Raw genomic sequence first — 24680 nt, 5'->3', positions numbered from 1 at the left:
CATCATGGAGGGCGCGGCGGGTCAGGCTCCTGCACAAGACCCTGTGACACCAGCGTCACCCCAGCACACACAGCAGGGCAGCAGAAATCCACGGAGGCCACGTGCAACCAGCAGTCCAATACAGGCACAGGGAGGCAGCGTCTTCGCAGGGCTGGAGACCAGTATGGTGACGATTCAGAGAATGCAGGCAAAATCCATCCTGGCCTGCCATCGCCAGTTGCGCCTGCACAACCTGCAGATGGGGGAAATGGCACAGGGCTTCAAGACTTTTGTAGATAGCAACAAGGAGATAGCAACATCTATTGGCCGAATGACCACTGCCATCACCCAGCTCTGCAACAGGATGGATGACCATGAGCAATGTCGTCGCAGGGATGCACGTATACAGAATCGGTCACTCAACCGCCTTGCAGCTGCGACCGCCCAGCTATGCCAACGTGGGGCAAACATGGAGGCCAGCCTCACACAGAACATGTCAGAGGTCACTAGGGGCATGGGCCGTATTACCACCGCCATGGAGACACTACTGATCTCCAACACTGTTGTGAATCCCGTCCTGGGCGAGGCTGGGGACAGCAGCAGCCGCAGCAGCCCGGCCAGCGCAGTGTCAGAGCCGCGCCGGAGCAGCAGGCGCTCAGCTGAGGCTGCTGGGCATACAGAAGGGGGTGAGGCTCATCCTAGTGGGGCTGCTAAGCGCAGCAAAAAATAAGACTGGCAGTGAGGGTGAGGCAACCCGGACAATGGACAGTTCACCACTTCTTATTTACCTTTTCTTTTGTTGCACATCAGTGCAGTAACGTTGATGCAACATTATTAAATTTCATTTCTGAAAACATACATTGACCTGTTTGTGCATCTGTACTCACTCAGAAATAGTTGTCTGTTATCTCCTGACGCCTGTATCTGCCGTCAGTTGGTGCAGGGACTCCAGCAGGTTGTGGTAGTGGCACAGCATTGTCATCATCAGGGTCCTCGTAGTCGGATAACTCAACCTCAGTGCCTTTCCTGACTGCAAGGTTGTGCAACATTGCACAGACAGCAATAATCTTGCAGCAGGTGATGGGGGTATATTGCCTTGCACCTCCGCTCTTGTGCAGACATCTGAACCTGCTCTTCCAGATGCCAAAGGTCCTTTCCACTACATTCCTCGTGCTTTTGTGGGCACGGTTGTACCTCCTTTGGCTTGGGGTTGAGGGGTTGAGGTAGGGGGTGAGAATGAACGAGCGTAGGGCATATGCACTGTCGCCTACAAGGAAAAGGGGTAACATTACTCACATGCATACATGTACTTCACACTGCAAATTTGGTTATGGGGGTCAAACACTGTGTCTTACCTAGGAGGTATCCTTCACCAAAATCCCCTGCCATCAGCCGTGCATAAATTCCGCTACTCTGGAAGATATAGGAGTCGTGGGTACTCCCCGGAAACTTTGCAACCAGGTCAGTGATGACACACTTAGCATTGCATATCACCTGCACATTTATGGTGTGCCGTGACTTTCGATTGCGGTATACGTATTCCGTGTCAGCAGGGGGGCAAATCGGAATGTGTGTGCCATCTATGCAGCCAATGATGTGGGGGAATCTTGCCATCTGATAGAATTCAGCTTTTGTCTGTGCCAGTTCTGCATGGGTGGAAGGGAAGGAAATGTAGTGGTCCATCCTCTGAATCATGGCATCAAGGAACTTGTGGAAGAACCTTGACAGGCTGCTCTGGGTCACCCCTCCTGCCACAGCAACTACACTTTGATAGCTGCCAGACGCCAGCAGGTGTAGGCAGCATAGCACCTGCACCTGCACAGGGATTGCGTGTGCCCTTGGGGTGGGGTGCTGCAACAGGGGTTGGAGGTCCCTAATGAGGTCCCAGATGGTCTCTGCCTCCAGCCTGTACCTCTGTAGGATCTCTGGATCTGTCAGCATGCACAGGGTGATCCGCTGTCTATACACCTGCTCCTGTCTCAGCCATTCCCTCTCTCCTTCCTGCTGTAGCCGTAGCCGTCTTGCTATGACATAGAAAGCTGCCATGTTGCAAGTAGAACTGCATTTTGGGTCCTTTTTTATAGGTTGCACCTGGTTACCACCTGATTCCAATCCATGGTAATTTCCGACTCTGAAATACCGAATTTGAAGCAAATTCGGTATTTCAGTGCTTACCTACATCTCATTCTTCAGCTTTTTGCATCGAATCGGATTATCACCGATTCGGTATTTATACCGAATCGGCGATTTTACCGAAATGGAAAGTCACCGAGTCGGTAGAATCCCGAATCGGAAAAAAGTAGGAATCTGAAAATTCTCCGATTCGGTTCTACCGAATCGGAGAATTTTCAGATTCCTACTTTTTTCCGATTCGGGATTCTACCGACTCGGTGACTTTCCGATTCGGTAAAATCGCCGAATTCGCCGGATTTCGGCCTCCTACATCCCGTTGTCTCTATTCCGATCGGTAACGGCCGAAAATACCGATTTTCGGCCGTTACCGACCGACCTACATCGGGGCCTTGTCACTTGTAGGCATTTCACTTCACACTCGACATTTTCCAGTGCCCAGCTCAACCATGCCAAGGGTACCTAACAGAGAGCCCATAGACACCCAAAATGTGTAATTGGAATACACCTAAATGTAAAGACTGCAGAGCCTTGCCTAGCCTAACTACCCATTTTCTGACTATGCACCAGTAATCTCCAGAAAGAGTAAACCATATAGACAGAAAAACATATTGCCACGCCTGGCATTAGGCTCAAGGATAATTCAACACATGGCTGGGCCTGTACCAAATTGCAGAAGTTGACATAGATAAACAAGATGCACATAACCTTCAAACACGACGAATTCTCATGTGACCGCAATAAAGTTTTGAATTGAAGCTTTTTGTGGGTTTCATTCACAGATATCTCCTACTGAACAAACAATCCCAGAATAAATGCAAGCTCTTTTTTTTCCCAACTGGTCATTCCAATGGCCAAAAATTGTGCAAACTCTGCAACTTCCTCTGGCTCCTGCCTTGCCTACTTCCTATGTCTCTCCCTTTTGGCTTTATTCAGCATTCCTCTCCTGCTTCCTCTTGTATTGTTCCTGTTTGTGCTTAAGGCCATGGTAGGAAACAGAACGCAGACCGCTGGACTGTCAGAACCTTTCAGGGTGCAATGGGGCAAGCAGGGGTTAGTTAGTATACTGGGCCTGAAACATGGTGTCTTTTACCACTCGTGTCTTTACGTGCGCCCAAACGAACTTGACTCTCAGTGCAGCAAGGGTGAGCAGTCTGAGGCGTCTCATGGAAGTAGTGTAGGCATTGTGGGGGTTAGAGGCTCAGAACTCTGCAATCAAACAATAGAAGAAATAAGTTAATGTCCAGCTAAGTGCTTTTCTTTTAAGAAAAGAGAAGTACTTTAATCACATCATAACGTAATGATACATCAAGAAAAGGGAACAGTACCATGAGGCACACTATGGGGTCCACAGTGTTCAATGCACAAAGAGAAATTCTTAGATTTAAGCACAGGTGCAAGCTCATTAGGATCGAGTAGAGCAGCGTTTCTGTACTCTGTCACCCTTACATAATCTTTTACTGTGCAGATCGTGTATCCAGGTTGCAGCTATCTTTAAATGTCCCACCAAAATCTCTTTAACCAACTTAAAAGTGAATGTCTCTCCAGAGTGGGTGTTTACTGCTATAGAGCGCCCTGCGGGTTTCCAAGAGCGGCTATTCAGATTTCGTCTCTATGAGTAGTGGTCACACCGGAGGTCACCAGGGTTCCTTCAAACAGCCCCACCTCCTTCTCTCCACATTAGGCCGTTGACGATTGTAGTGTCTCGGGAATGCCGTCTGGGTCGGAGGTTCCAGAACTCGTGTTTGAGGGATCCTTAACCCCAGTTGTTGCAGCGAGTTCCCCGGGATGTGATGAAGTAAGATACAGGTCATCTGTCCTTCTCTGTGGCGCCTGATGGAGTGCTCTCTCTGGTGGATCGGCGGGCAAGCAAGAGTTAAACCTAGTATTTGGTAGGACAGGGAGGCCAGAAACCACTCGAGTTCAAGCAGGTCATCTCCAGACACACTCCATTGCCAATTTGTCTCTTTTGGTTGCTCTTTTCTTTTTGTTCTACCTGCACTCAGTGCAGTACTTAGTTGTTAAAAAATAAGTGTCAGGGATCTCGTCAGGATGCCAGTGCAGCTTGCACCACACATTTGCCTTGCCAGGGCTGCCAATGATAGTAACAAGACAAATACTAATCATCACCTTGTGGGAGACTGTCACAAGCGCCGGTGCTGACAATTAAGTGCCAGTGGTGAGCACCGGAAACTACTGGTTCAAATTAAGCACTGACTCAGTGGATGAGCTTCTCCTCCTCATGAATACTGGTTCTGTGGAACAAAGCACGTCCTTCTCATTTCAAACACAATTTTGTGTGAGCTATGCTAAAAATAAAGTTAAGATACCAGATTCACTTGAAGTTCGGTGACACAGGGTGTCCTGTAGTTCCCTCAAATCTATATAGGATCTGCGCATTTAGACAACATAAACTAAGAGATTGGTGTCCAGACTGATTCCAGACAGCCCCAAAGGAAATGTTTGTCTGTATACCAGCTAGCTCATAGTGCCACTGTAAGCCCGTCAACCTTACCAAGGAGCAAATAATTTCTGGCAGCTATCGAACAGGACAACCCTGACTGGGATCATTGACACAATGTACTACTTTTCATCCATTCACTCGTGCTCACTTGTTCTCAGAGAGATATACGAAATTTTCATTCTGGAACCCGCTTACCACTTTACAGAATCCCGTCACAGGTCGACTGGACCTTTTTATCTGTCATAGAGTGAATTAGGCAACCTATTTACCAACAATCAATACTTTCTACACATCCCAATTGCTTCCCCCAAAGAACCACTGACTATAACTATGTTTGAAGATTTATTACAGAAATAAAAACAGCTGAAGATACAAACACCTCAACACGAGGTTCAGAAGATACACAGGCACTAATACAAACATAATCCTACGGAAAAGTCTTAAGCGGCTTATGAATAATACGAGAATCAATTCCAGAATCATCAGGCTAACACAAATTGCTGTAACTTGAGTTCTGGTATGCATTGAAAAGAAAAAGTCAAGTTAATCTATCCCTACACTATACTAAGTGACATCCCTACTCAACAATAGCCCATCCTAGCAAAAGGTGTCAGTTGTGGTGACTTCCAAAGAAGTTCACTCACTTCTCTTCAGTCTAGAGAATCCTCAGTCCTAGCTAAGCTCTTTGCCCATCCAACCGCTCTCTCTAGCTCCTCAGCCCATCTGCTCTACTTCCACCCTCGGGGTGCTGTCCCTAATGCAAAACCCCACAATACTGGCGACACGCCTTCAGGTACGCCCCTCTCAAAGGTGTTGGTTTCCAGAATTTTTCCATTATGGCACCTTTCCATCCTTGTCGGTTCAAACGTCCTTGGGTCCCAGACTCTCCGTCGCTTCAAGTTGTATCTTTAAATTCCTCGGCTACTCCTCCATGTCTGAGTCTAACATTCTAACACTCATACACAATGGGCCCTTCTACTTTACTGTCTACTTGGTCCGGCACCTGCAAGGAAATACATGAGAATCGGCTCACACATTCTTTAACGTTGATTAGTTTTAGCCAAAGGCCGCTTTTACTAAACATTTCGACCATTTAATGCTAAGCAAAACATTTCCAGTCAGGCCTACACGATTTCCATGGACTGAACCTCTGCACGTTCTATAGGCCCAACATCCTACATTAACAATCTTTTCGTTCTTTAGGCCTCCAACCTTAAATTAAATGCATTTTCTACTTTAAGCAAGCTTATCATGAATATATATAAATGCAAATATGAATTTTAATAAAGCAGGCCTAAACACGCAATGGTAATCTATTAAAACGGCATCATTAGTGTTTCAAAACCCTTAATCATTTGTTCTGCATGTAGTTCTAACATCAAATGCTTCAGTTCTCAACCCTACATCGCATTTGAACATGATTAGTAAACCCTTTATATATACGGGTGCTGACTACTTGTACATATGATGCACCCCTACAATTTTTCACTTCAGTTTAGCGCTCTATCAGTTCCCCCCTTTGATGACCTGTGTCATCACCACCATCACACCATTCCTTAGGGTAAGAATAGAGCTAAACAGAACTTGTGGCCACTTGCCCTCTCTTAAGCATCTCCAATGCTCTAAGGCTGCGATATTGACCATCCAGCAGTCTTTCCATTCTTTGTTCTTGCACTCTCATCGATCTTTGCAATCTAGTTGACCTATACCACTTGTACAGTCTCACCAAACCCCACAGCCCAATCACACATGCCACAGCTATGATGAGGGGTTTCAGTACAAACCAAAGGAAACTCCTTCCCAAATTTGCAAACCAGTTTCCCACGGTTCCGAATCCCTTGCCAACCTTCTCCCACACGTTCTCTTGTGTCAAATCTTCAATCTCATAATGAATGGCAGTTGTTAGAAACGGGACCCCCGGCCGGCCAAGGCTCACGCCAAAGTCAGTCAGGGATCACCATTTCTAAGTCAGGGCAAGGGAGTCACACACCAAGATAACCCCTGCTCACCCTCTAGGTAACGTGACGCGAGCAGCAAGGCTAATCTCGGAGGCGATGTGTAAAGCGTTTGCGCGCGCACCCCAGTGACAACACCCTAGGCCCACCACAAAGGAAACTCCACACAAGGTTATATCAAAAATAGCCTTTGTATTATAATAATAAAAACACATTAGATAACACACACACTTTACAATGTGCCAACAGGCATGGGCAAGATTTACAAGGGATTATGTACAGGACAGGGCCACCTGGACCACTGTCAGGGGTATGCACTTTTTAGAAATAGCACTTGTAGGTATAACACTTAGCCCATAAACATATAATGACTGTAACACAGAAATAGTAAATGTAGCATACAACCAGTAACTACTGGTAAAGGGTAAATACCTCCTACGCCACCCTAAACACTGTAGGGAAATCACGCAGGGAACTAGGACCTTATCATCAGGACCTATGGAAGGAAACCCTACCACCTAAGCAAGTCACATTTAGCAAAGGGAAGGAAACCTAAAATAATCACCCAATCAAGTCACATTTAGCAAAGGCAATAAAACATCAACATTCCTCTAAGCAGGTCACTTTTAGCAAAGGGGAATAAACCATAAACAATTACCTAAGCAGGTCACTTTTAGCAAAGGTAATATCAAACAATCCTCTAAGCAGGTCACTTTTAGCAAAGGGGAATAACACATAAAGAATCACCTAAGCAGGTCACTTTTAGCAAAGGTAATAACATAAACAATCCTCTAAGCAGGTCACTTTTAGCAAAGGGGATAAAACATAAACAATTACCTAAGCAGGTCACTTTTAGCAAAGGTAATAACAAACATTCCTCTAAGCAGGTCACTTTTAGCAAAGGGGAATAAAACATAAAGAATCACCTAAGCAGGTCACTTTTAGCAGAGGTAATAACAAACAATTGCACATGAAACATTAAAACATATTCAGAGGTGCAGGCAGAACATTTGCACAGGAATCATATAAGCAGTAACTCATAAATTGCGCAGGGTGCATATAGCACAACACTAGAATTGTCCCCCAGGCCAACTGGCCTCGCAAGGGCTGGAATGCCCTGAGTCTCAATGTCAGGGAAGGCTGCGCAGGCAGCCAAGAACACAAAGCCTAAACGTAGCAACTGTCCACTAAGTGCTGGACAGTTGTAAATAATGCTGGGCAACGTTGGAGCCTCGTGGGCTCAAGAACACAGGTGAGGGCAAGTACTGCGTGGGAGCCTCGGGGCTCTGTACCAAGAACTGCCCCCTCGAGCCTCGTGTGGGCTCTAAATCAACTATGGCACTCAAAGAACCTCTCTAGGCTCTAAAACAAATAGGGGCTGGGAGCCCTCTCTATCAATGCCCAGGGCGGTGGAGTCCCTCTCGGGGGACTCGAGAAATTACTATTGCCCAAGAGCCTCTCGTGGCTCTAAACAAATATGGCCCCGCGTTGGAGTCCTTCGTGGACTCGGAGGACTTGGCACGTGGGAGCGGCCCGCTGACAACCGGGGCCGCTCTAAAACAACCAAAGACCCTGTCCCCGCACTCACCGGTACCTCACTGGTGCTGCGGGGGCAGGAACACTGCCGGCTCCTCTCGCGCTGCTCCTCTCTGGGCGGCGCTGCAGGGGCCGCGGGCGGGGCTCCCCTTCACTCGGGAGCCTCGCAGAGACACTGCAGGCTGCTTCCTGCGTCTCCCGCCTGGCCTTGTCTCGCCTCCTTCCGCCTGGCTTCCGCTGGGGCCGCCAATGGCAGCGCGGCCCTGGGGGTCAGGAGGCGGGACTTCCGGGTCGCAGTAGGCAGCGGCCCGGCAACAGTTTTCACGGCCCCGGGGCTTGCGGCGGTGATCACGGGGCAATGCCGGGTGGGCACCGGCTCGTAAATATCAAAATAAACCGGGGCAATACCGGGTGGGCACCGGCGTCCAAAAGAAATATAAAGCGAGGTAGGCACTCGTGATGCGCCGCAAATTCGGGCAGATGCCGGGTGGCACCGGCTAGAGTCAAAATAAAGCGCTTGGAGCGCTAGAAGGCAAAGCAAAGCGCTATTGAGCGCTGGGGTAAAACTAAAGCGCTCCCAGCGCTATAAGTCAAATAAAAGCGCTTTCAGGCGCTCTGGCATAAGGTAAAGCTCCAGCAGGGTCTGGAGGCAGGCAGGGGGGGCAAGGCAGGGCCAGAGCCGGCACACTGGGTCTCCATGCAGGGAGACAGTCCAAGTGGCGGTCCTCCTGGCCCCAGCAGCAGCAACAGCCCCCTCTGGCAAGGATCCAAAAGTAGAACAATTTCTGTGGGGAAACAGCTCCATTTTTATACAGAGAAATCCTTTGTTTCCAGGGTGCAGGGTGGGGGAAAACCAGTTGCAGCTGGCTTGGGAGTACCCTTGATGGCCCAACCACCCCTTTCATTCACTGGGGAGGCTTGGGTCGTTAGACAAACCACAGGGGGGCGAGCCAGCATTGTGTGGGGAAAAACCCAGCCCATCCAGGACCCAGGTGCACTCCTCCCACACATCACTCATGCTGATCTCACACTCACCACCGGGCAGACCCATCCAGACTTCCTGGAGCCTGGCATTCCAGCCAGCTCCAGCCAATCACGCTCCAGCACCCTCACTGCACAATCAATCAATCAATCAATCATAGGCATTTATACCGCGCACTACTCACCCGGAGGGTCTCAAGGCGCTAGGGAGGGGGTCCGCTACTGCTCGAACAGCCAGGTCTTGAGCTTCTTCCTGAAGGAGAGGTGGTCTTGGGTCAAGCGTAGGTCGGTCGGGAGGGAGTTCCAGGTCTTGGCGGCCAGGTGGGAGAAGGGCCTTCCTCCTGTTGTCGCTCTTCGGATGCGGGGGATGGCGGCGAGGGCGTGACTGGTCGAGCGGAGATGGCGTTTGGGAGCGTAGAAGTTGAGGCGGCTGTTGAGGTAAGTCGGGCCTTGGTTGTGCAGGGCTTTGTGTGCGTGGGTGAGGAGCCGGAAGGTGATTCTCTTGTTGATCGGGAGCCAGTGCAGGTCTCTCAGGTGTCTGGAGATGTGGCTTCGTCTGGGGACGTCGAGGATGAGTCTCGCCGAGGCGTTCTGGATACGCTGGAGTCTCTTCTGGAGCTTGGCGGTGGGTCCGGCGTAGAGGGCGTTGCCGTAGTCCAGACGGCTGTTGACGAGGGCCTGGGTGACCGTCTTCCTGGTCTCGGTAGGGATCCACCGGAAGATCTTACGTAGCATGCGCAGGTGTTGAAACAGGACGAGGAGACGGCGTTGACTTGTCTGGTCATGGAGAGGGAGGAGTCCAGGATGAAGCCCAGGTTGCGTGCGTGGTCTGTCGGTTTGGGTGCGTTGCCCAGGGCGGGGGGCCACCAGGAGTCGTCCCAGGCGGAGGGTGAGGAGCCCAGGATGAGGACTTCCGTCTTGTCTGTGTTCAGTTTCAGGCGGCTGGTCGTCATCCACTCGGCCACGTCTTTCATCCCTTCGTGTAGGTTGGCTCTGGCGGCGGCGGGGTCGTTGGTCAGGGAGAGGATCAGCTGGGTGTCATCGGCGTAGGAGATGATGTTCAGGTTGTGTTGGCGTGCGATGGCCGCAAGGGGGCTCATGTAGACATTGATGATGAGGGAGGTCTCGGTGCTGTGGTTGGCCCGGAAGCCTGACTGAGATGGGTCGAGGGATCCAGTCATCTCAAGGAAGGCTGCCAGTTGCTTGTTGACGGTCTTCTCGATGACTTTGGCTGGAAACGGGAGGAGCGAGATGGGGCGGTAGTTCTTGAGTTCGGTGGGGTCCGCCGTTGGTTTCTTTAGTAGAGCGCTTAGTTCGGCGTGCTTCCAGCTCTCAGGGAAGGTGGCGGTGTCGAAGGAGGTGTTGATGATGTCCCGCAGGTGGGGTGCGATGACAGCGTCGGCCTTGTTGAAGACGTGGTGGGGGCAGGGGTCGGTTGGAGATCTGGAGTGGATGGAGTTCATCGTGCTGATGGTGTCTTCGAGGTTGATCGGTGTCCAGGCGTTGAGGGTGGTGGTGGGGGGCGTTGGTGTGGTCGTGGGGAGCGTTGTTTGTGTGTTGAAGCTGTTGTGTATGTCAGCGATCTTGTTGTGGAAGTAGGAGGCGAGGGAGTTGCAGAGGTCTTGCGATGGGGTGATGTCGTTGGTTCCAGCGTTGGGGTTGGAGAGCTCTCTCATGATGTTGAAGAGTTCCTTGCTGTTGTGTGCGTTGTTGTCCAGCCGGTCCTTGAATGCTGTTTTCTTGGTGGCGTGGATCAGTTGGTGGTGCTTTCGGGTGGCGAGCTTGAGGGTCGTCATGTTGTCCGGTGTAGGGTCTTTTCTCCAGGCTTTCTCGAGGGCACGGCAGTTCTTCTTGGAGCTCTTGAGTTCGTCGGTGAACCACGGGGCCTTCTTGCTTCTGGGTCTGCTGGGCGGGGTCCTCAGAGGGGCGAGTTCGTCCGCGCAGGTGCAGATCCATTTCGTGAGGTTGTCGGCGGCTTGGCTGGGGTTCGCTGAGCTGGCGGGAGGTTGCTGGTTTAGGGATGCGGCGAGTTGGTCGGCTGTGATCTTGTTCCAGCTTCTTCGTGCAGCCTGTTGCTGGTGGTGGTGGACCGTGGTCCTTCTGAAGGTGAAGTGGATGCAGCTGTGGTCCGTCCAGTGGAGTCCAGTGGCGTGGCTGAAGGCGATGTCTTTGCTGGACGAGAAGACGGCGTCGAGTGTGTGTCCGGCGAGGTGGGTGGTCACCAGCTGCTTGAGTCCGAGGGTGGTGAGGTTGTCAAGCAGGGTGGTGGTGTTGCGGTCGTTGTTGTTCTCCAGGTGGAAGTTGATGTCCCCGAGGAGGATGTAGTCAGCGGAGGGGAGGGCGTGCGGGCTGATGAAGTCAGCGATGTCTTCGCTGAATTGGGTGCGTGGTCCCGGGGGTCGGTAGATCAGGGTGCCCCTGAGGGTGGTCTTGGGGTCGGTGTGGATCTGGAAGTGCAGGTGTTCGGCGGTTGTCAGGGTGTCGTCGGTGTTGGTCGAGATGCAGATGCTGTTCCTGTGGATGATGGCGATGCCTCCTCCAGTCTGATTGTCGCGGTCTCTCCTGATGATCTTGTATCCCTCTGGGATGGCGATGGCGATGTCGGGCGCTGAGGAGTCGTTCATCCAGGTTTCCGTGAGGAAGGCAACGTCAGGAGCTGTGGTGTCGAGGAGGTTCCAAAGTTGGACGGCGTGTCTGTGGACGGAGCGGGTGTTGAGCAGGATGCACTTCAGGTGGTTGCTGCTGGTGTTCGGCTTGGTGGATGCTGGTGCAGTGCAGGTCCGGATGCAGGAGAACTTGCAGGACTGGCAGGTGAAGGGTCCGTGGGTGCGTCTCGGGGTGGCTCGGTAGTATCCAGGGGTTCGGCTGGCGTTGAGTGCGTTGAGGGTGGCGGCGTCGTACGTACGGCGGGTGGGCTGGGGTCTGCGAGGGCCAGGGGTCCTGGCGCTGGGCGCGGTCCAGGCGCGGACGGGCGTAGACAGGCTTACCTTTGGCGCACCTTCGGCGCTCAATCGGTGCTCCCGCTGCGCGCGTCCGCTGCGCGGTCGCTCTGGGGGCGTCATAAGAGGGGATCCGGTAGGGAGGGTCTGCGGGGAGGCGGGGAGCGCGGGAACCAATCGGCGGCCGGGGGGGCGGGGTCTCGTGGGACCCGGCGGGAAGCCTGGGGGCTCGGCGGCGGCCCTGTGGCGGCTGGGGCGTCGCTGGGTGGTCCTGTGGCGGCTGGGGCGTCGCTGGTTGCGAGGCTCAGGCAGGTAAGGAGGAGCAGGCGGGAGGTATGGGGGTGACCAGGCCGAGGGCACAGTGGTGCACACATACATCAATGTCCAGAAGTAGCACTTCCCTTCTAGACACATACAAGCCGCACATACCATTGCGCAGCATTCATTCTCACGAGTTCACACATACCAAACTCGAGCCTGCACTCCCCACATATCAGGAACTAACATGGACACACACATTCTCCATGCATTCCTATGGGAGGGCAGGCCAGCCATACTACACGCACGCACTTTACTCTGGGACACAGGGAAAAAGTGCGCAAAGACCCAAGAATCACTAACACTGGGTCACAAATAAAAGCAAAAAGATTAGTGGTGAACCTGCCCTAAGGGCCAAGTCCAACACAACCCCCTTCCAGCCAAAACGCAGGGCAGACCAATCACCACCGTGATGGGCTTCCCTGCTTGGGGCGATAAAACACGGACGCGGTCCCGCAACTGCAGGGACACCCTCCTGTTTTACGCCACGGTGAACCCCTAGGGTTCCTTCTAAAACTACTGTAGGGACTAACTGGGGTACCCCACTGGTACTCTCCAGCTGCCCTCGGCGAGGAGCAGGCCCTAGGCCATCCAGGTACCACTGGATCCTGCCTACTCACTAAGTGGGGGGTAGTAACCCCTGGCACATAATAGCCACTCTCCACCCTTCCTGTCTGCAAGACAGGGCTAGACTGCCACTGGTTCTCCATCCTAGGGTCTACAACCTCAGGCGGACCAGGAGTCTCAGGGAAGGCTCTCCTCCCCCTACCTCTTCTTCTAGGGTTCCTCCTCCTCCTGCGAGGGGTTCCCTCTAAACAACATTCTCCCAACCTAGGGTTTAACCCCTCAGGTTGCACCGGGGTCAGAGGTGGGCTCTCCCACCCTCTGCACCCCCTTCCAGAGTCCTTGCCCCTCCCAACCGGGGCGGTACTTCTGGAAAAAGAACTGGTCAGGACACTGATTACAGTAGTCCCACCCTTCAGGTCAGGCTGATCCTGAATCTGGCCTTCCAACCTCCGGTCTAGAACCTTTGGTGGAACCAATGCCTGGCACTCCAGGACTTCTGGGGACTCACATACTATTCCCCAATCACTCCTTTCGCTGGACTCCTGTACCCTCCCCACTGGAGCGGTACTGCCAGACTCTAGGACCATAGAAGCTCCGCTTACAGATGCTCCAGGTCCTCTACACACTAGGAGATCTCCCTCAAGTGAACTAACAGGCAAGTCTAGGTTCCCATCCTGGTGTTCCCTAAAGAAACCATCCAGGCACTGTGACAGGGCTTCGGGCGTCTGGGGACTCTCGGTCACACACTCACTCCTGCTCCACTGAGACAGGCAGTCAGCCCCTACACCCTCCTCACTAACCTGGGACCTAGCTGGGCTACTCTCACCCTCCTCCACCACACTGGGCTGGAGGACACCTGACCCACTACTGTTGGAATCACTCACTAGTGACTCTAAAGAACCTCTCGCACTTTCCCATCGGTCGGCTTCCTCTGCCAGCTCATATGGTTCAGACAATCCACACCCTAACAGGTGTTGGCGCAATTCTGGATAAACAACACTGAGCAACTGCTCTTTGGCAATCACATCAAACAAGATGTCCAAATCACATTTTGTGGGACCCCGTAACCAATCACACTGTGCTACACAACAGTCATCCTGAAAATCTTCCCAAGACTGGTGAGGTGGTTTCCTAAGGTTCCGGAACTTCAACCTACACTCCTCTTCTCGGGAAACAGGTACCATACTCGGGGAACTGGGAGTGGGACTGTCTACACTAACATTTAAATAGCTGCCACCACTGGATTCAACCCTCCCTGGGGAATCCAGAAAACCATAACTGCACTCAGGGGATAACCTACCCGCTAGGGTTACCTTCTCCCTGAACAAGGCCCTTTCAGCCTCTAGCTTGGCGTGCTCCAACCTGAGCTGTTCCATCGCTAGCTGATGCTCCCGCTCTTCCCTCCTATCCAACCACTCCTCTGGGGACAGGACAAGGGATGGGGCACTGGTACTGACACTGGACCCAGCAAGGGACTCCCTATCTATGGGGTCCTCACTATCTGCTGATATCCATCCACTGTCGTCATCATACAACTCACATTCTTCAGGGCTCTCCACAGACTCACCACCCTCATGGCGTGCGGCCCGGGCCCTATCTCTCTCACTGTGCTCAAGATCCCACTGACCCTTTTGCCATAGGATCAGGCTGTCCCTAAGCTGGGACTGAGTATCCAACTCACTCACCTCCATGCCGCCCTCTTCACAGAATCTGACCAGCTCTGACCTACTGTACCTAAAAAGACAACAGAGATCGAAAACAGGCTCCATTTTGGCGGACGTTCTCAAGAAGAGTTTGACACAGGGAACCTGGGGGTCTGAGCTTACACAGGAGTATACAATTACAAAAATCAGCAAGATTCCTATCTCAGAGAACTTGCACTCCTCTGTCCAGTGTAACACACTACTCATTCACACACACCCTCCCCTCGGACTGATAAGGCAGTTTATACCACCCCTGACTTCTCAACCTGACCATAAGTGACACAGGTACCAAACTCTGGGAGCAGGGTGGGGAACAAATGTACTGGACAGAAATTACAAAATGACACCTTTCAGGAGAAGCAATACTGATCTTCCCTAAAAAACAATAATCCCCAAAATGTTGTTATCTAAAATTGCAGAGTTTTGTAGTGTGGCCTGTCGCCACTGTGGTACAGCGCAAACGCAAGTCCAATCCGCACCGCTAGCCACCAATGTTAGAAACGGGACCCCCGGCCGGCCAAGGCTCACGCCAAAGTCAGTCAGGGATCACCATTTCTAAGTCAGGGCAAGGGAGTCACACACCAAGATAACCCCTGCTCACCCTCTAGGTAACGTGACGCGAGCAGCAAGGCTAATCTCGGAGGCGATGTGTAAAGCGTTTGCGCGCGCACCCCAGTGACAACACCCTAGGCCCACCACAAAGGAAACTCCACACAAGGTTATATCAAAAATAGCCTTTGTATTATAATAATAAAAACACATTAGATAACACACACACTTTACAATGTGCCAACAGGCACGGGCAAGATTTACAAGGGATTATGTACAGGACAGGGCCACCTGGACCACTGTCAGGGGTATGCACTTTTTAGAAATAGCACTTGTAGGTATAACACTTAGCCCATAAACATATAATGACTGTAACACAGAAATAGTAAATGTAGCATACAACCAGTAACTACTGGTAAAGGGTAAATACCTCCTACGCCACCCTAAACACTGTAGGGAAATCACGCAGGGAACTAGGACCTTATCATCAGGACCTATGGAAGGAAAACCTATCACCTAAGCAAGTCACATTTAGCAAAGGGAAGGAAACCTAAAATAATCACCTAAGCAAGTCACATTTAGCAAAGGCAATAAAACATCAACATTCCTCTAAGCAGGTCACTTTTAGCAAAGGGGAATAAACCATAAACAATTACCTACGCAGGTCACTTTTAGCAAAGGTAATATCAAACAATCCTCTAAGCAGGTCACTTTTAGCAAAGGGGAATAACACATAAAGAATCACCTAAGCAGGTCACTTTTAGCAAAGGTAATAACATAAACAATCCTCTAAGCAGGTCACTTTTAGCAAAGGGGATAAAACATAAACAATTACCTAAGCAGGTCACTTTTAGCAAAGGTAATAACAAACATTCCTCTAAGCAGGTCACTTTTAGCAAAGGGGAATAAAACATAAAGAATCACCTAAGCAGGTCACTTTTAGCAGAGGTAATAACAAACAATTGCACATGAAACATTAAAACATATTCAGAGGTGCAGGCAGAACATTTGCACAGGAATCATATAAGCAGTAACTCATAAATTGCGCAGGGTGCATATAGCACAACACTAGAATTGTCCCCCAGGCCAACTGGCCTCGCAAGGGCTGGAATGCCCTGAGTCTCAATGTCAGGGAAGGCTGCGCAGGCAGCCAAGAACACAAAGCCTAAACGTAGCAACTGTCCACTAAGTGCTGGACAGTTGTAAATAATGCTGGGCAACGTTGGAGCCTCGTGGGCTCAAGAACACAGGTGAGGGCAAGTACTGCGTGGGAGCCTCGGGGCTCTGTACCAAGAACTGCCCCCTCGAGCCTCGTGTGGGCTCTAAATCAACTATGGCACTCAAAGAACCTCTCTAGGCTCTAAAACAAATGGGGGCTGGGAGCCCTCTCTATCATACCCAGGGCGGTGGAGTCCCTCTCGGGGGACTCGAGAAATGAATATTGCCCAAGAGCCTCTCGTGGCTCTAAACAAATATGGCCCCGCGTTGGAGTCCTTCGTGGACTCGGAGGACTTGGCACGTGGGAGCGGCCCGCTGCCAACCGGGGCCGCTCTAAAACAACCAAAGACCCTGTCCCCGCACTCACCGGTACCTCACTGGTGCTGCGGGGGCAGGAACACTGCCGGCTCCTCTCGCGCTGCTCCTCTCTGGGCGGCGCTGCAGGGGCCGCGGGCGGGGCTCCCCTTCACTCGGGAGCCTCGCAGAGACACTGCAGGCTGCTTCCTGCGTCTCCCGCCTGGCCTTGTCTCGCCGCCTTCCGCCTGGCTCCCACTGGGGCCTCCAATGGCAGCGCGGCCCTGGGGGTCAGGAGGCGGGACTTCCGGGTCGCAGTAGGCAGCGGCCCGGCAACAGTTTTCACGGCCCCGGGGCTTGCGGCGGTGATCACGGGGCAATGCCGGGTGGGCACCGGCTCGTAAATATCAAAATAAACCGGGGCAATACCGGGTGGGCACCGGCGTCCAAAAGAAATATAAAGCGAGGTAGGCACTCGCGATGCACCGCAAATTCGGGCAGATGCCGGGTGGCACCGGCTAGAGTCAAAATAAAGCGCTTGGAGCGCTAGAAGGCAAAGCAAAGCGCTATTGAGCGCTGGGGTAAAACTAAAGCGCTCCCAGCGCTATAAGTCAAATAAAAGCGCTTTCAGGCGCTCTAGCATAAGGTAAAGCTCCAGCAGGGTCTGGAGGCAGGCAGGGGGGGGCAAGGCAGGGCCAGAGCCAGCACACTGGGTCTCCAGGCAGGGAGACAGTCCAAGTGGCGGTCCTCCTGGCCCCAGCAGCAGCAACAGCCCCCTCTGGCAAGGATCCAAAAGTAGAACAATTTCTGTGGGGACACAGCTCCATTTTTATACAGAGAAATCCTTTGTTTCCAGGGTGCAGGGTGGGGGAAAACCAGTTGCATCTGGCTTGGGAGTACCCTTGATGGCCCAACCACCCCTTTCATTCACTGGGGAGGCTTGGGTCGTTAGACAAACCACAGGGGGGCGGAGCCAGCATTGTGTGGGGAAAAACCCAGCCCATCCAGGACCCAGGTGCACTTCTCCCACACATCACTCATGCTGATCTCACACTCACCACCGGGCAGACCCATCCAGACTTCCTGGAGCCTGGCATGCCAGCCAGCTCCAGCCAATCATGCTCCAGCACCCTCACTGCACACATACATCAATGTCCAGAAGTAGCACTTCCCTTCTAGACACATACAAGCCGCACATATCATTGCGCAGCATTCATTCTCACGAGTTCACACATACCAAACTCGAGCCTGCACTCCCCACACATCAGGAACTAACATGGACACACACATTCTCCATGCATTCCTATGGGAGGGCAGGCAGGCCAGCCATACTACACGCACGCACTTTACTCTGGGACACAGGGAAAAAGTGCGCAAAGACCCAAGAATCACTAACACTGGGTCACAAATAAAAGCAAAAAGATTAGTGGTGAACCTGCCCTAAGGGCCAAGTCCAACAGCAGTAATGTTACTGATATATTTCTCCAGATCCTTAGAATTATCTGGAATATAAGTGCAACATTCCTGGACCTTCAAACGTTTACAGACTCCTCCCTCTTTGGCTAGAAGGACGTCTAAAGCAAGACGGTTTTGTAAAACCATTGTCCTTATCGACAACATCTCACCCTCAACCAACACTAGTGATTTTGCTGTATTCATTGACAGTTCATCCACCACAGTTGCCAATCGCCGTATCTTCACGTCATTCAGAATGACTCCCAACATGGGTATCATTGCTCCAAACACATCTCCCACTATCGCACCCGCACTTTCACCTCGCTTTACCCTCATCTGATGTCCTCCCTCTAGGAGAGCAAAATCCTCAGTATGGTAAATTTTGGGGAAAATGATCGCTAGGTAACACGTCCCGTACCATTTTTCCGGCAATCTCACATACGCATTCCTTCCACAGACAAAGTACACCGTTGGAATCACCTGCACCACACTCTTCAAGAAATCTTTCGTATAATACTCCAGTGTGAAAGTATGTTCACATGTAGTATGACCCACATACACATTTTCATAATACGTCTGTGGTCTGTGAAGGCATACCTTCCCTTTCTGCACTTCATCTAGGGCTATCGGACCATAACTCCCTTTAGACTTGTGCTGCTTCTCCTCCTCTGTCCAATCAACTTTACCTTGCCCTGAATCTCGCAACTGTTTTTGCTTCGTGTACCTGTCCTCAACCTGTTCTATGAACCTCTTCTCTGTCTCTGATAACAAGCACGTCAAATTGTGTCGGTGAGCATATGAGGTGTCTAATTCTTGTGTCGGAATGAAAAAATATCCAAGTCTGTCCTCTGACTTATAATAGTCAAACTTATTCAAGTGTTTATAAGCAGGGACTTCCGGTAACACAGCATCATAATTCGAAAAGAAATACTCAAAATGGTTACGCCCATAAAGTATGCTAAGCAGTATACTACATGAGATTCCATATGTCAATGGAAGGTGATGGTATCTAATACCCTCATCTACTGAAGCCGGCAATTGCATACACACATAGCAGTCTTTCGCATCCATCGCATCAATGTATTCATACAACAACTTTGCATACGCATTCTGTCCAAAATTGCCCTTAGACAGATCTGCGTGTAACCTACGGCTTTCTTCTGCTAACAAAGCTTTTTCTACTCCTACTTTGACCTCTTTCTTGCTAGGAGTGATGGGTGTCGGTGTTCCCTCAACCTTCACTGCCTGCTCGTGTGGTACTAAATAGGAAACTGCAACTACTAATGCTATAAGGAGTATCACTCCTCCTAAAAGGGTACCTATTATACACTTAGCTCTACGAGTCGGGTTTCCAGCCTCCATGGTCTCAGGACAGGGTAGTTCGTTCTCAACAACTATTCAAAGTCTCTTTTTCTTGGTTGTTTGAGTCTCCCGAACCACACCTCTGAAGGCAGAAATCCCCGTTCTGCTTTTCTTTTGCAGCCTTTTCTTCTGCAGCAACAATAGACAACCCTAGCCCTTCTCCGTCCTCTGTGGAAAGTCCCTAAATTTCTTCTTCCTCCACTCGGCTTTAGGTTGGTCTTGACAGCTATTTACAAAGTCTCTAATAATCAATGATGATATTTGCTCCAGCTGCACAAAGCACATAATCCAACAGTTCCATGCGAAGGACTACTGCTTCATAAGATGGTATTTCTGGACCAAATGTAGGAAAAATCAGTCTATCCAGGATTAGATCACGTATCTTGCTCAGGTAAGGGGGATTGGGAATGGTAAGTGTCAGTACGCCTTCAATCTCAAGTCCAGGTAACAACAGTATCACTTCCAACTTAACATTTGGGATTGTACTGGTCACTGCCACCGACCTCACCCTCCCTGATCTCAGTACACCTGGCATTTGTCAAAGGGTAGATCCACTCGGGAGTGGCGTATCTTCGACAAGGTACTCTCACCCTCCTTGACCTCCTCGGACCTCTTTGCTCCGTCTCCTGTTCTCCCTCGTCCTGTTCAGACTCTTCAGACACAGGAGCGAGATCCCTTTCTGAGACCAATCGCACGTTCAGGCGCCTCCGCCTTTCAGGCCAATGAGCCTCTGCACTTTTCACTCTTCTGCTTCTCGTTTGCACACCCTGTTCATCACCACTTTCAGCTTGTTCTGCGTTCAGATCACCTTCACAGCCACTTCCCCCTTCAGAGGCAGACTCAGTGTCACTGTTGTCGTGATCTCCTTCAGCTCTATCGGAGGAGATACCAGCTTCTTCGGACTCCCCCACAGCTTGACTTGTCCCCTCCTGTGGATCTTCCTCTTCGTCAGTGTTGCCCTCCACGAGAGGAGCTGTTTCTTCCAAGGGTGCTGGTACTCGTCGGGTGTGAGAAGCGTGGACCCAGTTTGGCAACCCTCCACAATTCACAGCAGTGTTCGTCACCAATATAACTTGAAAAGGTCCTCTCCAGCGCACATCCAGGCAGCTTTTTTTGACATGCTTCCGCACCAGGACCCAGTCACCTGGGCACAGGTCGTGACAAAGGTCTCTGGAAGCCGGAATTTCAGCAGCCCGCACCTGAAGGGACACAGAATGAATGACATCAGAAAGTCTCTTGCAGTAATCAAGGATCAGATCATCTGTGATATTTAGCAAGGCGGTTGTAGGAATAGATGGCAGTCACATAGCCCTCCCCATGTCAAGTCAAGTCAAGTCAGAATTTATATAGCGCACTACATACCCATGGGGTCTCAAGGCGCTTGAGGAAGGGGGGGAGGTTTACTTATCGAATATCCATGTTTTAAGTTGTTTTCTGAAGGATAGGTGATCCTGAGTAAGGCGGAGGTGGATGGGAAGGGAGTTCCAGGTCTTGGCTGCTAAGTAGGAGAAGGATCTTCCTCCCATGGTGGCTTTGTGGATGCGCAGAACAGCGGCGAGGGCTTGATTGGATGAACGCAGCTCGCGGGTGGGGGTGTAAAAGGAAAGACGCGTGTTGAGACAATCAGGTCCAAGTTTGTATAGGGCTTTGTGTGCGTGGGTGAGGAGACGGAACGTTATTCTCTTATTGACGGGGAGCCAGTGAAGGTCTTTCAGGTGAGCGGAGATGTGGTCTGTGCGGGGATGTCTAGTATGAGCCTGGCTGAAGCATTTTGGATGCGTTGGAGTTTTTTCTGTAGTTTCGCGGTGGTACCGGCGTAAAGGGTGTTTCCGTAGTCCAGACGGCTTGTAACCAGTGCGTGGGTGACCGTTTTTCTTGTTTCGGTGGGGATCCAGTGAAATGTTTTTTTGAGCATGCGTAGGATGTTGAAGCATGAAGATGAGACGGCGTTGGCTTGTCTAGTCATCGAGAGTGAGGAGTCCAGGATGATGCCCAGGTTCCGTGCATGGTCCGTCGGGATGGGGGCTTTTCCTAGGGCCGTTGGCCACCAAGAGTCGTCCCAGGCAGAAGGGGAAGAGCCTAAGATGAGGACTTCCGTTTTGTCCGAGTTCAGTTTCAGACGGCTGTGTTTCATCCACTCGGCTACTTCTTTCATCCCTTCGTGTAGGTTGGTTTTGGCGGTTGTTGGGTCTTTGGTGAGTGAGAGGATCAGCTGAGTGTCATCAGCGTAGGAGATGATATTGAGGTTGTGTTGACGTGCAATCGTTGGGAGGGGGCTCATGTAGACGTTGAAGAGGGTGGGGCTGAGAGATGATCCTTGCGGGACGCCGCAGATGACTTCGGTGGCCTCTGACTTAAAAGGGGGGAGGCGGACTCTCTGAGTTCTTCCCGCGAGGAACGAAATGATCCAGTCCAATGCTTTTCCTTGAATTCCGATGTTTCTGAGGCGTTGTGTCAGGGTGCTATGGCAGACTGTGTCGAAGGCTGCGGAGAGGTCAAGGAGGATAAGGGCGACTGTGTCTCCGTTGTCCAGTAGTGTTCGAATGTCGTCTGTTGCTGCGATGAGGGCGGTCTTGGTGCTGTGTTTGGCTCGGAAGCCAGACTGTGAGGAGTCGAGTGATTTGTTTGTTTCGAGGAAGGCTGCGAGCTGGTTGTTGACAGCTTTCTCAATGACTTTGGCAGGGAATGGGAGGAGCGAGATGGGACGGTAGTTTTTGAGTTCGGTGGGGTCAGCTGTGGGTTTCTTCAGAAGGGCGCTGAGTTCGGCATGTTTCCAGCTTTCTGGGAATGTGGCGGAGTTAAGGGAGCAGTTGATGACATCTCGGAGATGGGGTGCGATAATGGTGTCTGCTTTGTTGAAGATGTGATGGGGACATGGGTCTGTAGGGGACCCTGAGTGGATGGAGTTCATCAGGCGAATGGTCTCTTCTGTGGTCATTGGGTTCCATTCGAAAAGGATATTCGGAGAAGGTAACGGTTTAGAGGTGAGTGGGGTGGACTGGTTTACAGGTTGGTTGTCGAAGCTGTTATGGATGTCGGCAATTTTGTCATGAAAGAATGAGGCAAGGGAGTCGCAGAGTACTTGAGAGGGGGTGATGTCGTTAGAGCTGGCGGTGGGGTTGGTGAATTCTTTGATGATGTTGAAAAGTTCCTTGCTGTTGTGGGCATTGTTGTCTAGTCTGTCTTTGAGTGCTGATTTCTTGGCTGTCCGGATTAGTTGGTGGTGTTTGCGGGTGGCGTTTTTGAAGGCGGCTTGGGTGATAGTGTTTGGGTCTGCTTTCCAAGTTTTCTCAAGGGAGCGACAGAGCTTCTTGGATATCTTAAGTTCATCGTTGAACCAGGGGGCGTTCTTGCTTCCTTGCTTGATTTGATGTTTTTTAAAGGGTGCTAATTTGTCGGCGGTTTGTGTTAACCATTGTGTGAGGTTGATGGCGGCTTTGTTGGGGCTCGTTGAATAGGTAGGGTTTTTTTGAAGAAGCAATGTTGAGATCTGGTCGATGGTGATTTTGTTCCAATTTCTTCGCAGCGTTGGTTGAGGGTGGTTGAGGATCGAGGTCTTATTGTAAGTAAAGTGGATGCAGCTGTGGTCCGTCCAGTGGAGGGGTGTGGTATGAGTGAAGGAGATATGCTTGCTGGAGGTGAAGATAGGGTCGAGTGTGTGTCCTGCATAGTGTGTGGGGGTGTTAACAAGTTGTTTGAGTCCGATATTGGCGAGGTTGTCCAGAAGGGTGGTGGTGTTACTGTCGTTGCTTTTTTCCAGATGGAAATTGAGGTCTCCAAGTAGAATGTATTCTTCCGAAGGGAGGGCGTGTGGGGTGATAAAGTCAGTGATGTCTTCGCTGAATTTTGTACGGGGTCCTGGTGGCCTGTAGAGGAGGGTGCCCCTAAGTGTTGTCTTGGGGTCGGTGTGGATCTGGAAGTGAAGGTGTTCGGCGATAGCGAGGTTGTCATCTGAGCTGGTTGAGACGCGGATGGTGTTCTTGTGGACGATGGCGATGCCTCCTCCTGTTTGGATGGGGCGGTCCTTACGGATGATCTTGTAGCCGTCCGGGATGGCTATGGTGATGTCTGGAGCTGAAGAGGCATTCATCCAGGTTTCTGTTAGGAAGGCGATGTCCGGAGAAATGGTGTCGAGTAGATTCCAAAGGTCGATGGCGTGTTTGTGAACCGAGCGGGTGTTGAGAAGGATGCATTTGAGGTGGTTGGTGTTGGCTCTCTGTTTGGTGTTTGTGGATTTGGTTTGGGACTTGACGCAGGTGAATTTGCAAGAGTTGCAGGTGAAGGGTCCATGGGTGTGTCCTGGTGCTGCTTGGGCGCAGTTAGTGAGTCGGCCGGGGTTGAGTGCAAGGAGGGAGGAGGCGTCGTATATAACGCGAGGAGGATGGGTGAGGCGGGGACCAGGGGGTCTGGCGCTGGGCACGGTCCAGGCGCGGACGGGCGTAGACGGGCTTACCTTTGGCGCACCTTCGGCACGGCTGAGGCGCGGACGCTGCGCGTGAACGCTGCGCGAATCTACAACTGTCATAAGTGGATGGAGAGGGGGGAGGGGCGAGGGGTGGTCAGCTGGGAGGCGGGTGCTGGGCGGGGACTGGTCGTGAAAGGCACAGGAAGCAAACAACAACAACAACAGCAATCACAAAATGGCCTCAGCCGATATCTGACCGGAATGGGGCACAGAAATCGAAAAGCGCGATCTTAATAATAAAGGCACCGGTGAGATCAGGCAGACAATAGTAACAGCAGCGCTACAATATTCTAGATGCCAGGTGATTAATAGCAGCGTTGTTATGCAGGCGGAGCGCTATGACACACTAATGCACAACGAGGTTCCTTCCTTAAGGCAGATCAATTCACACTCTGTGGGTACTTGCGGAAGAGCGAGGTGGGGAAGCAGAGGCACTTCAGCAGGCAGGCGGAGCGGGGAGCAGGGTCTGGAGCGACCGTGTCTGTTGAGAACAGGACGGTCACAGCGCTGTAGCGGGCGAGCGGGGCAAATGGTGTCAGTGGGGGGGGTGGTCAGCTGGGAGGCGGGAGCTGGGCGGGGACTGGTCGTGGAAGGCACAGGAAGCAAACAACAACAACAACAGCAATCACAAAATGGCCTCAGCCGATATCTGACCGGAATGGGGCACAGAAATCGAAAAGCGCGATCTTAATAATAAAGGCACCGGTGAGATCAGGCAGACAATAGTAACAGCAGCGCTACAATATTCTAGATGCCAGGTGATTA

Source organism: Lissotriton helveticus, chromosome 4_1 (genome assembly GCF_964261635.1).
Source record: "Lissotriton helveticus chromosome 4_1, aLisHel1.1, whole genome shotgun sequence".
Lineage (NCBI taxonomy): Eukaryota > Metazoa > Chordata > Amphibia > Caudata > Salamandridae > Lissotriton > Lissotriton helveticus.
Note: the sequence above shows the minus strand (reverse complement) of the source record.